The sequence below is a fragment of the Mustelus asterias genome, chromosome 12 (genome assembly GCF_964213995.1).
Source record: "Mustelus asterias chromosome 12, sMusAst1.hap1.1, whole genome shotgun sequence".
Lineage (NCBI taxonomy): Eukaryota > Metazoa > Chordata > Chondrichthyes > Carcharhiniformes > Triakidae > Mustelus > Mustelus asterias.
The window spans coordinates 7,155,762-7,170,074 of NC_135812.1; positions in this window are offsets into that span (position 1 = coordinate 7,155,762).

Here is a 14,313-nt window from a genome sequence, read left to right on the forward strand (position 1 = left end):
TTTATTCTTAAAAGTGTAGCAAGCATCACACCATGCTTTTTTTTATTTGTTGACAAGATGTGGGCGTCACTGGCTGGGCCGATATTTATTGCCCATCCCTAATTGCCCTCAAGAAGGTGGTGGTGAGCCACAGCCTTGAGCTACTGCAGTCCGTGGGATGTAGATACATCCGCAATGCTGTCAGGAAGGAAGTTCCAGAATTTTGAACCAGTGACAATGAAGGAACGGCAATATAGTTCCAAGTTAGAATGGTATGTGTGGCTTGGAGGGGAACTTGCAAGTGGTGGTGTTTCCATGTACTTGCTGCACTTGTCCTTCTAGGAGTAGAGGTCACAAGATTGGAAGAAGCAGACAAAGGAGCCTTGGTGAGTTGTAAACAGACAATAACTCAAAGTACAGTCTCTGAAAACTGCCCTGAGGTTGACATCAGGATTAGAATTAGTTGTGAAGACTCTAAAGTCACACAGCTTCCCGGCATTCAACGTCAAGGCCACCTAACCACAGCAAAGAATCAATGCCTTGGCTTAAACAGAGGAAAGGGATAAAAGCTGGGATGGACTGGATAGTAATATAACGTATTGTCCCCGGCACTTACATTGTCTGCGGTTATACCGGGCAACTGCTTGTATATTGCAAATGGCACTAAACATTTGTCATCAATATTACTTTAACCATATTATTCAGTTTTTGCCTGATGGAAGCAACTCATACATGACCAGAATCTAAATCGTATAAAAACTGCGATTACAAGAGCAAGTCAGAGGTTAGGAATCCTGTGGTGAGTATCTCACTTCCTGACTCCACAAAGCCTATTCATCATCTATAAGGCACAAGTCAGGAGTGTGATGGAATACTGTTCACTTGTTTGGATGAGTGCACTTCCAACAACACTCAAGAGCTTGACAACATCCAGGACAAAACAGCCCACTTGATTGGCACCCCAACCACAAACATTCACTCTCTCCACCCACAGCTCAGTGCTAACAGTGTGTACCATCTACAAGGTGCACTGCAGCAACTCACCAAGGCTCCTTAGGCAGCAACTTCCAAACTCACAACCTTACAATTTAGAAGAACAGGGGCAGCAGACACATGGGAACACCACCTCTGAAAGTTGCCCTCCAAGCCACTTATCATCACTGTGGCTGGGTCAAAATCCTGGAACTTCCTCTCTAACAACCCCATCCGAGGTCATGTACCAACCGGCACAAGAATAGCTTCTTCCCTGCTGCCATCAGACTTTTGAAAGGACCTACTTTGCATTAAGTTGATCTTTGTCTACACCCTAGCTATGACTTTAACACCACATTCTGCACTCTCTCATTTCCTTCTCTATGAGTGGTATGCTTCGTCTGTATAGCGCGCAAGAAACAACACTTTTCACTGTATACTAATACATGTGACAATAATAAATTAAATCAAATCTAATGGGTGTACCCATTCCACATGGACTGCAGCAGTTCAAGAAGGAAGCTCAGCACCACCTTCTCAAGGCCAATTAGGGATGGGCAGTAAATGTTGGCCGAGCCAGCAATGCCCACATCCCATGAACAAATATTTTTTTAAAAATCTTCACATTCAGTTTTGTTGCTATGTTCTCAGATTTTGTTACCAATACACAGCCTGCCAAGGAGTTTCCTTCATTGAAGTAACCGCATAAGACCTACAGCTGTCAATCTTCATGGTGAAAACTGAAGGCAGCTTCCTGTTCCTAATTCATATGTTCATTTGTTGGTATGGTTTTAGACTCACCAGCTAGAGGAAACATCTAATGTACTTCCACTTGTCAGAATTTTGTAAGTTTTTTTGAAATTTAATGCAATACATGCCCAGTCTCCTCAATTTCTCCTCATGCGAATCTGGTGAACCTCTGTTGCACTCCCTCTATGTCAAGTATAACTTTCCTTAGATAAGGAGACCAAAACTATACACAATACTCCAGGTGAGGTCTCATCAAGGCTTTATATAACTGTAGCAATACATCTTTACTCCTATACTCAAATCCCCCCGGTTTCCGAATTACTTGCTATAACTATGCTATAGCTTTAAGTGGCACATGAACAAGGTCAGAGTCTTCTGGCAGAATGCCTCATTACCAGAACTTTGAAACTAGCACCAAGACCCAGCTTGATGAGAAAGGCCCTCCCTGTTAGATCCTTCATGCACTCCCAAAGTCATGTAGGCCAGACCAGGTAAGGATGGCTGATTTCCTTTCTCAAAGGACGTTAGTGATCCAGGGTTTTTCCTGACAATCGACAGTGGTTTCATGGTCATCAGTAGATTCTTAATTCCAGATATTTTTTATTGAATTCAAATTCCATCATCTGCCGTGGTGGGATTCGAACCGGATCCCCAGAACATTAGCTGAGTTTCTGGATTAATAGACTAGCGATTAATACCACTACGCGATTGCCTCAGATGCATTAGTATTTGCAATAGTAATTGCAATGCAATGGTAATTTGCAATGACATGCATTGGTATTTGTCAAGGTTCATCTCGAGCAGCTCTGTGCTCTAGGGCTGTTCCCAGGGATGCACACTGAGACAAACATCAGTTGCTGCTGGAGGATCACCAACTCAATGAAATACATTCTTTGTTCTGCCTGAAACATGTTGATCTTCCAGTGCAAGGAATTGTCCTCAACTCAGTGTTGCAGACTGGCACATTCCAATGTCCAGGACTACGTGCTGAGGGACACACTCAAGCTTGGGACAGGTGCCACCAAGGCGCAATGGGGAAAGGCTACTGTGCAAATCCTTTCGGCCAATGTTCAACGAGGGGCTAGTAACCAGGTAAAACCCTTCGGACTGTGTGCTTAATCCTAACCAAATGTAACTATTGAAGCACTACAGAGTGTATATAGTTTGAAAAGAACTGTACTGTCGGTAATGAAATAATTGAAATGAATGAAATGTTCTCATTACTGAATTGAAGTTCCTCGGAGTGCATCACGACCTCTGGAGAAAACGTGAACAGCATTGTACTTTACTGTTATAACAATTTGAAATGTTCTTGTAATATGTCTTTCTGTGATTTTATGAATAAAGTATATTTTTGCAAAAATAAAACCAGCAGACTGGCCAAAAGGCATCTTTTAACATATTGACTCTATTCCTGCAACAATCAATCCATATCTGTGTATGGGTGCATGAGCAATCAGACCACACAACACAGACTCATATATAATGGGGCTACTGGGAACAAACCTTCCCAAAAAAAACCTCTTACCTCTTGACTTCCCCTGAAAATAAACATTCTCTAAGATGAGAAATCTTCCCTATAACAACCATCTGTAGGAGTATTCTAATATCTAATACACAGCCAAAATGTAACATGTAAATGTGAGGGGTGATAGATATAGGACAGATGTCAGAGGTAGGTTCTTCACTCAGAGAGTAGTAAGGGCGTGGAATGCCCCGCCTGCAGCAGTAGTGGACTCGTCAACATTAAGGGCATTTAAATGGTCATTGGATAAACATATGGATGATATTGGAATCTGTAGGTTAGATGGGCTTTAGATTGGTTTCACTGGTCGGCGCAACGTCGAGAGCCGAAGGGCCTATACTGCGCTGTACTGTTCTATGTTCGACAGTCATGTTGTGGGTGATGTCACACTCTGGGACTTGAGTAAAGTTTAAAGTTTATTTAAAGTTAAAGTTTATTTTATTATTGTCACAAGTAAGCTTACATTAACACCACAATGAAGTTACTGTGAAATGCTTGAGCCACCACACTCCAGACCCTGTTCGGGTGCACTGAGGGAGAATTTAGAATGGTCAATGCACCTAACCAGTACGTCTTTCAGACTGTGGGAGGAAACCGGAGCATCCAAAGGAAAGCCATGCAGACACAGGGAGAACGTGCAGACTCCGCGCAGACAGTGACCCAAGCTGGGAATCAAACCCGGTCCTTGGCGCTGTGAGGCAGCTGTGCTAACCACTGTGCCACCGTGCCGCCTGAGTACATAATCGAGGCTAACACTTCAGCCCACACTGATTGAATACTGCAACGTCAGAGGTGAATTCCTTTTTCAAAGTAACTTCATTGCAGTGTTGATGTAAGCCTACTTGTGACTAATCAATAAACTTTAAAAAAAGACATCAAACTAACTTTACCTTCATGGCTGGACATAAAATATCTCATGGTATCAACTGAAGAAGTTCGCCTGCTGTCCTGGCCAATATTTATCCTGTTGTGGAGATGCCGGCGTTGGACTGGGTTATTTATCCCACAATATTTATCCCACAAACAAATCCTTCCAAAAATAGCTTATCAGCCCATTTATCTCTTTGTTCTTTGTGATATCTTGCTATGTGTAAATTAGCTGTTGTATTTACTTGCACGACTGCGCTTCAAAATGTAATCCACTGACTGTGAAATGAGGATAAGATAAGGCTTTAATGAAAGGAAATTTTTGCTTTTTCTTACAGATACTGACTACTGGGCAGTAATCTGGTGGAGGTGATCACATGTCCTTAGAGTCCACTTAATTTTCACTCTATATGTTTCAATCAAATGAAAATTAGACAAGTTCCATAAGGGGAATCAGATGCCCCACCTGACAGATTATTATCCTTGAACTGAAGGCAAAACTCAATCCCAATGTATGTTTCAAGAATGTTCATAGAATCCCTACAGTACAGAAGGAGGCCATTTGGCCCATTGAGTCTGTACCGATGCACAGGGATCAGTGCTGGGTCCTCTGCTATTTGTGATTTTTATCAATGACTTGGAGGAGGGGGCTGAAGGGTGGGTCAGTAAATTTGCTGATGACACCAAGATTGGTGGAGTAGTGGAGGGCTGTTGTAGGCTGCAAAGAGACATTGATAGGATGCAGAGCTGGGCCGAAAAATGGCAGATGGAGTTTAACCCTGATAAGTGCGAGGTGATTCATTTTGGTAGGACAAATTTGAATGCGGATTACAGGGTCAACGGCAGGGTTCTGAGGAATGTGGAGGAACAGAGAGATCTTGGGGTTCATATCCACAGATCTCTGAAGGTTGCCACTCAAGTGGATAGAGCCATGGAAGAAGGCCTATAGTGTGTTAGCATTTATTAACAGGGGGTTTGAGTTTAAGAGCCGTGGGGTCATGCTGCAACTGTACAGGACCTTGGTGAGACCGCATTTGGAATATTGTGTGCAGTTCTGGTCACCTCACTATAAGAAGGATGTGGAAGCATTGGAAAGAGTGCAAAGGAGGTTTACCAGGATGCTGCCTGGTTTGGAGGGTAGGTCTTATGAGGAAAGGTTCAGGGAGCTAGGGCTTTTCTCTTTAGAGCGGAGGAGGATGAGAGGCGACTTAATAGAGGTTTATAAGATGATAAGGGGGATAGATAGAGTGGACGTTCAGAGACTATTTCCTCGGTGGATGTAGCTGCTACTAGGGGGCATAACTATAAGGTTCATGGTGGGAGATATAGGAGGGATGTCCGAGGTAGGTTCTTTACTCAGAGAGTGGTTGGGGTGTGGAATGGACTGCCTGCTGTGATAGTGGAGTCGGACACATTAGGAACTTTCAAACGGTTATTGGATAGGCACATGGAGCATACCAGAATGATAGGGAGTGGAATAGCTTGATCTTGGTTTCGGACAAAGCTCGGCGCAACATCGAGGGCTGAAGGGCCTGTACGGTGCTATGTTCAACAATCCCACTGGGCCCTATTCCTGTAACCCGACACATTTACCCTGCTAATCCCCCTGACACTGAGGAGTAATTTAGCATGGCCAATCCACCTAACCTGCCCATCTTTGGACTGTGGAAGGAAACCGGAGCACCCGGAGGAAACCCACACAGACACTGGGAGAACGTGCAGAGTCCACACAGACAGTGACCCAAGGCCGGAATTGAACCAGGGTGCCTGGCGCCGTGAAGCAACAGTGCTAACCACTGTGCCACCATGCCGCCTCTTTTTTATGAGGACCATGCATTGAGTTGTAGAATCTACCTTGGTGTCTGTTTGATCAAGCTGGTGAACTGGCATTCTGTTCAAATTATACACATCACGAATATTCTGAAAGAGCCCACCAACTTCAGCTTTCCCTGGTCATTCAGTATACCACTGCCTGCTGGACATGCTTACAATTAGAAAAGGTAGAAAGCTCTCACCCAGAGGTGATTTTGTGAAGTATGGAAGGGTTCCGTATTAGGGCTTGTGATGAACAGCCAACTTGACGTGAGTTGTTGCAGCCGACCTGTTGGGTGATCCCTTGCATATGTGAAGCGCAGCTATGCATGAACTCCAGGATCTGCAATACAGCATTATTTGGGAAAATTACAAATTAACAAGAAAGAACAGTATCTCGTGTGGAATACTGTGTAACTACAATATTTTCCTCAGACAATACTATTTATACAAACATCACATATAAAAAAATCATTGCTGCTGTTTTCACTTAATGTGGAGATGCCGGCGTTGGACTGGAGTAAACACAGTAAGGAGTTTAACAACACCAGGTTAAAGTCCAACAGGTTTATTTGGTAGCAAAAGCCACAAGCTTTCGGAGCCTTAAGCTCCTTCTTCAGGTGAGTGGGAATTCTGTTCACAAACAGGGCATATAAAGACACAAACTCAATTTACAGAATAATGGTTGGAATGCGAATACTTACAGCTAATCAAGTCTTAAAGGTACCTGTTGGACTTTAACCTGGTGTTGTTAAACCTCTTACTGTTTTCACGTAAGACAGAGACAGCTGCAGAGGGAGGTAGAATTTACCTGGGCTACCTAGGGACCAGTTAAGCACAGCCTCGACAGACCATAAGACATTGGAGCAGAATTAGGCCACTTGGCCCATCAAGTCTGCTCCGCCATTCAATCATGGCTGATATTTTTCTCATCCCCATTCTCCTGCCTTTTCCCCACAACCCCTGATCCCTTTATTAATCAAGAACCTATCTATCTCTGTCTTAAAGACACTCAATGACCTGGCCTCCACAGCCTTCTGCGGCAAAGAGTTCCACAGATTCACCACTCTCTGGCTGAAGAAATTCCTCCTCATCTCTGTTTTAAAGGCTCGTCCCTTCAGCCTGATATTGTGCCCTCTGGTTCTAGTTTTTCCTACTAGTGGAAACATCCTCTCCGCGACAGGAATACATTTTTCTCACTCAATCCGAAATGAGGTGAGGAAAATTGTATTTCCCTCTAAGTTGTATTTCACTCTAAGTTAAAAATACATGGTTATGCCAGTTTTTAAAATTTCATTATTATATCTGTCTTTTAGCTTTGACTACTTTAAATTGAATCTCGTGTGTAAATCTTAAGTGCAATCAGACTACATGAACAAAACTTAGATTTTAAAATACAGGAATAAAACAAATCAAAACATGTCACTTCATTTAATATGGGCTCATAGGCATCTATGTGGCGGTCTTGTGGCACAGTGGGTAGAGCCCCTCGCCCCTAAACCAGTAGCTCCGGTTTGAGACCCATCCCACACAGGAAGGGGTGTTCATTATGCGGCCAACTGATTGAGTATCGTCTTGCAAAATCCTTCCAACACACGGATAGCAGACGATAAGAGTGGGAGATTCATCGTCAGTTCCTGTTTGATGCAGAGTCACCTCTGCTATAAACTTCAGGTGACAGGCTAGTGATCGGTTCCAGGGAAAACAACCTTGCTATGGGAACAGATGAAAGTCTGCCTTGTGCACCACTAGGTGCGGGAAGAGAAACAACAACATAGGCATCTAACTATTCAATCCTTAGCAGGCTCCATGAGTGGCCTGAAAGTGATCTCACCTGACAACTGTCTCTTCCCCATTACAGAGGAAGTCCACTGAAAGGATGGCAGAGAATGTGCCTCAGCACGCATCAGCATTTTATTACAATACTAATTTTTAAAAATTCATTAGTGGGACATGGGTGTCACTAGCTGGCCAGCATTTATTGCCCATCCCTAGTTGCCCTTGGAGGGCAGTTGAGAGTCAACCATATTGCTGTGGCTCTGGAGTCACATGTAGGCCAGACCAGGTAAGGACGGCAGATTTCCTTCCCTAAAGAACATTAGTGAACCAGATGGGTTTTTCTGATAATTGACAATGGTTTCATGGTCATCAGTAGATTCTTAACTCCAGATGTAGTACTCTGACAGATAACTTGTTCATGAAGAGAAGAAATTATCATTTGAATTCCTAACTACACCTAAAGCAGGGAAGCAGAAACTGTCTGCCCCTTTCATTGAAGTTTGTTTCATTTTCATTTGTTCTGTTTAGATAGTAGTTCCTATTTATTAAGTGGCTGAGCCACAACAGCCAGGAAGATTGTAGGTTCTAATTTATAGTGTTCTGGTTTTGCTACTCTAGGCATGATGGCACTCCAATAAGATTCAAAGCCAACATTAAGGAGGGAACATCAATCAAAGTTCCTGCTCTTTATCACCAAGCAACAACACTTGTTGGAAATGAATATCTGCAGGCATCATGTGAGGGCAGGTCAGGGCCCTCTAATTAAAGAAAAAAAGAACAAACTGGAAGCTATGGCCTGTTTGTTATGATCTCAGAATGCCCAAAAACGTTTCACAGTTAAAGAAATACTTATGAAGTATAGTGACTGTTGTAATAATGCAGACATGAGTGACAGCCAATTTGTGCCACAGCAAGGTCCCACAAACAACAATGTGATAAATGACCAGATAATCTCTTTTAGCAATGTTGGTTGAGGGATAAATGTTGACCAGGACTGGTCTTCTTAAAATACTGCCATGGAATTTTTTAAGTCCACCTGTGAGGAAAGGCAGGACCTTGGTTTAATGCCTCATCTGAAAGATGGTGTTTTTGACAATGCAGAACTTCCAGTATTATACTGAAGTAACAATTCAGATTATGCTGATGGAGCGGTATTTGAACCCACAATCTTCTGAGTTAGAGGTGAGAGTGCTACCAAACGTGCTTTGAGTGTCAAGTCTCACGCATGAATAATATCCATGGGTAACTATTAGCGGTCATCCAGCATGACCTGCTGCCCTCAGGAGTTGAGGCTAGGAAATTTGCAAGGAGAAAAAATCATTCCCTTTTGAAAAAATATATTTTCATCTCTCTCACATTTTCCAATACCACCCAATATTCGCTGGTCAGGCAACTATGAAACCTTGGATGGGATTTTCTGGCCCCACCCTCTCTGTGATCGCCAGTCCTACCCAAAGTCAGTAGACGTTTGGCTGGGCTGTCAAGTTTCCCCAGGCCGGTCCCAGCACAACAGGGCTTGAAAATCCTGGCCCTTGTTTCTGCTAACTTTACTATGTAGCCGGCTATTAGGCGATATACAACAGGTATTACTCCCTAACCTTTCTGCCCTCTTGCTGTGCCAAAATGCCCCTGTACTCAACCAACTGATCCAACAACAGGACTCATTGTGTGGGTAAGGGCTGCAAAAGGTGCTTCTAAACTACTACCTAAATACCAACAAACCAGTTAAATTCAGCTCTATTGCTTCATACCCGAACACTGCGTTCCTTGCTGGCTGACTTGGCCCAGGTACGAGGTATTCTTCCATCTTTATCATTCAGACGTAGATCACCCCCGGCATCCAGTAACTTACTGAGAATCCACTGATTGCATGAAAAGGCTGCTGCATGCACTGGAGTACTCCGATCTTCACAACGACTAGACAGAATGAATTATTTTTTAAAAGACAGATCAGTCCACAGGTGTTAGTTCACCAAAGCAAATGTCAAGTTGCTACTAAATTCCCATTAGGATTTTGAATAGTCCAAAAATAGCTGTTTAACAGCTTTTTAAACTGGTTATCTGCTTAAATAATTGACTGAACTTGAGTAGCATTTATCTGGAATGCATTAACAGAGCGATACATTGATTTTCAAGGATTGAATCTGGATGGGCGCCTTTAGATTAACCAATCAAAGTAATTAATTCCTTTAGATTAATCAATCAAAGTAATAAATTCCTTCAGCAACATTCAAAGTGCTCTACATGTAGCCCTGCCATGCAACCTCCGTAAAAAAATTATGTTCACTTGCCCATCACTCCCACCCTTGCTAACCTACACAGGTCACCTGTCCCACACTGCGCACAATTTAGAATCTTTATCTTCATCTGCAAAATCCCTCCATGGTCTCATCTCACCCTCTCTCTTCCAGCCTTCAGTGCTCCAAAACTGGCCTTATCAATCACTCCTCACCTCGCTTGGCCCCTGATGGGCTGAGGCTTCAGCCACCATGGCCATGCTGTCTGGAATTCCCTCCCTAGCACCCTCTACCTCTCAATTTATTTCTCTCCACAATTAAAAATCCTCTCAAAACCCCTCTTTTTGACCAGGCCTACTTACCTCTCCCAACCCTCCCATTACATCTGAGCATCTTTTCCATCGTACCTGTCCTCATGCTCTTTAAAGCCATTTGCATTATTTGCCATATTAAAACTGCTGTATAAATAAAAAGGTGTTTTTGTTTTCATGCTTGCAGCACTCAGCTAAGATACTTACTGGTTAGGGTTTGCTCCAAACTCCAATAAAACATCAACAACTTTGACAAGGTCCAGCAATGCAGCTATAAAAAGTGGAGTCTGTCCCAAACTATTTCTAGTGTCTACAGCAGCACCTGGAAACACAAAACTGAAATTAGTCCATGCAAAACTGTTATGAAGTTTCACTTAATTTATAATTTAGTTTCAGAGCAATATTGTGTATGACATTATCTGCAAATCTGACGATGAGAGAATATAATTCGCAATCATTGATATCAGATGGCCAACAGCCTCTTGCTCACTCTACTGACCCCCTAAAAATGCTGCCCATTTTCCAGAGAATGAAATAGTGACGGGGGAAAATTGTAAGATATATTCAACAAAACAAGTGAAACATCAATAAATTATTGGTCCTGATCAGGTGCCGTGTTTATTTTGGCAATGTATATGCAGACAATGGCAGCGTTGTTCACTGTCTTCCACAAGCACTCTTTTCCCTCATTATAAGTCCAACTGTAGAACAGTCACAGGAAGGATTTATCAATAATCACCTTCAATAGTGCTCGGTACTTGACTATTAGAATGTACAATTCTACTGGCTGTAACAGCACCTTTCAGAATGGACACTTTTGGACAACTGGGTAGATAGTTGTTATACTACAGAAACAACAATTCAACACAAGCTCAGAAAACAGCAACGAGGGAATAAGTAAGAACTGCAGAGGTTGATTCATGCTCTGATTAATCTCCTGCTCACACTTTGCCCACAAGGCTGGCTGAGATGAAGAACTCACTGTACAGAAAATCTATAATGTATGTCATAATGCTTAGACAGCTACTTGCTCTAAGTAATTGGTAAGCTTAATGCAGGCAGAAAGGCTGTTTTTGTCAATTTGATGATAGCCTTTGAGTGGCAATTCATGTTTTTCTTGGTTAGCATTCCCGGAACCTTCCATAGAACCTTGTGTTATATAGCTGCATTGGATGAACTTTGCTGAAGAAACACGCTTCTCTCTCTCCAGTCGTTTTTTGCACACACATGTTCCAGTCGCGAGCATGCATGAAGGATCAGCCAACATTGTTTCACAACTCTGGAGATGAGGCAGGGTGCTAAGTTACTTTGACAGTCTGTTAAGGGAATCTTTAGATACGATCTGCCATCTCCTGTTCCCACAGGACTTCCGTACATGCCACTGTCTGAGTAAATTGCAGCTGATGATGTTTCTATGAAGGACATGTGTTATGGTGTCGAATGTAGCGCTCCACAGCAGAGCAAAACTCACCTGGCCATCCTCCAGTTCTGGGCAATTTACTTGGCTTGTTTACAGCTCAACATGAAAGGATTTGCTGATCATTAACATGACAGATGGCAAAAAGTTTTACAAATTTTATGAATGAAAATGTATATTTGGAAAAAGATTATCGTTCCCTGACTAGATTTATGTCCTGTACAACCATTATTATGATTATTACCACTGGGTGCAAAAGCGCAGGATACTGTACACCTGTAATAAACCAGCTATGAAATAAAAACAGAAAATGCCGGTTAAACTCAGCACGTCTGGCAGTATCTGTAGAGATCTGGGCTGGGGTGACTGTGTGGAGTTTGCACTCACTCCCCATGTCTGCCTGAGTTTCCTTCGGGTGCTCCAGTTCCTCCCAAGAGTGCCCGAGAAAGTCTCAAGAGTGTCCTACCAAGATACCATCAATCCATCTCCTCTCCCACCACAGGCCCAAACATCCCTCACCACTGCTACACAAACATCAAACATGCCTACCGCTCTATCCCCCGTCCACACTTTGGCAAATCAGACCACAAGGCTGAACTCTTGCTCCCAGCTTTTAAGCAGCAACTGAAACTGGAGAATCCGATAAAGAAAGTCACGCAATGTTGGTCTGAGGCAACAGATGGTCTCTTAAGGGACTGCTTTGAGTTGGTGGACTGGTCAATATTCAAGAACTCAGCAACCAACCTAAATGAGTGCACCACTACAGTAATAGACTTCATTAGTAAATGTGTAGAATGTGTACCAAATAAGCTAATCCGAGTGTTTCCCAACTGGAAACCATGGATGACAGGGATATCCACTGCCTATTGAAATCCAGGTCTGAAGCATTCAAGTCAGGTGACTCTGAAATCCAGATACGATCGATAGAGAACCATCAGAGATGTCAAGAGACAGTACTGGAGCAAGCTAGAGTCCTAGGCTAGCCACACGGACTCCCACCAATTGTGGCAAGCTCCACATAATATAGCAGGCTACAAGGTGATGACGACTAGAATCGCTGACAATAATGCATCACTCCCCAATGAACTAAATGCATTCTATGAGCTAGGGGTCAGCGAGAGGTCGTTATCCGCCCTGACACCCTCGGTTGCACCGGTGTCTGGGGTTACCATCACAGACATCAGATTGGCCTTCTTGAAAGTTAACCCACGGAATGTGACTGGCCTGGATGGTGTCCCTGGCCAATCACTTAGATCCTGTGCAGACCAGCTAGCGAGGTATTCGCAGACATCTTTAACTTCTCCTTACTCCAAACTGAGGTTCCTATCTGCTTCAAGAAAATGACCATCATCCCTGGACCAAAGGGGAGCCAGGCAGCGTGTCTTAGTGACCTCTTCCTGGTGGCTGTGACACCCATCATTATGAAGTGCTTTGGAAGGTTAGTCATGGCACACATCAAATCCAGTCTTCCAGTTTGCTTACAGTTCACTTATCACTGCAACAGGTCCACAGCAGATGTCATCTCCCTGGCCCTGCACTCAACCCTGGAACACCTAAATAACAAGAACACTTATGTCAGATTCCTATGTGTTGATTACAGCTCAGCCTTCAACATCATTATTCTGACAGAACTCATCTCCAAACTGCATGGCCCGAGGCTCGGCTCCTCCTTCTGTGGCTGGATCCTCGATTTCCTAACCCATAAACAGCAATCAGCAAGGATAGGTGTCAACACCTCCTCCACGATTATCCTCAACACCAGCGCCCCGCAAGGCTGTGTCCTCAGCCCTTAAATACTCTTTTTATACACTTATAACCGTGTCGCTAAATTCTGCTCCAACTCCATTTTCAAGTTTGCTGATGACACCACCATAGTGGGTCAGATCTCAAACAACGACAAGACAGAATACAGGGAAGAGATAGAGAATCTGGTGAACTGGTACAATGGCAATAATCTTTGATTTGATTTGATATGATTTGAGTTATTATTGTCACATGTATCAACATACAGTGAAAAGTATTGTTTTTTGCGCGCTATACAGACAAAACATACCGTTCATAGAGAAGGAAACGAGAGTGCAGAATGTAGTGTTACAGTCCTAGCTAGGGTGCAGAGAAAGATCAACTTAATGCAAGGTAAGTCCATTCAAAAGTCTGACAGCAGCAGGGAAGAAGCTGTTCTTGAATCGGTTGGTACGTGACCTCAAACTTTTGTATCTTTTTCCCAAAGGAAGAAGTGGAAGAGAAAATGTCTGGGGTAAGTGGCTAATTATGATGGCTGCTTTGCCGAGGCAGCGGGAAGTGTAGACAGAGTCAATGGATGGGAGGTTGGTTTGCGTGATGGATTGGGCTACATTCACGACCTTTTGTAGTTCCTTGCGGTCTTGGGCAGAGCAGGTGCCATACCAAGCTGTGATACAACCAGAAAGAATGCTTTCTAAGGTGCATCTATAAAAGTTGGTGAGAGTCGTAGCTGACATGTCAAATTTCCTTACTCTTCTGAGAAAGTAGAGGCGATGATGGGCTTTCTTAACTATAGTGTCGGCATGGGGGGACCAGGACAGGTTGTTGGTGATCTAGACACCTAAAAGCTTGAAGCTCTCGACCCTTTCTACTTCATCCCCATTGATGTAGACAGGGGCATGTTCTCCTTTACGTTTCCTG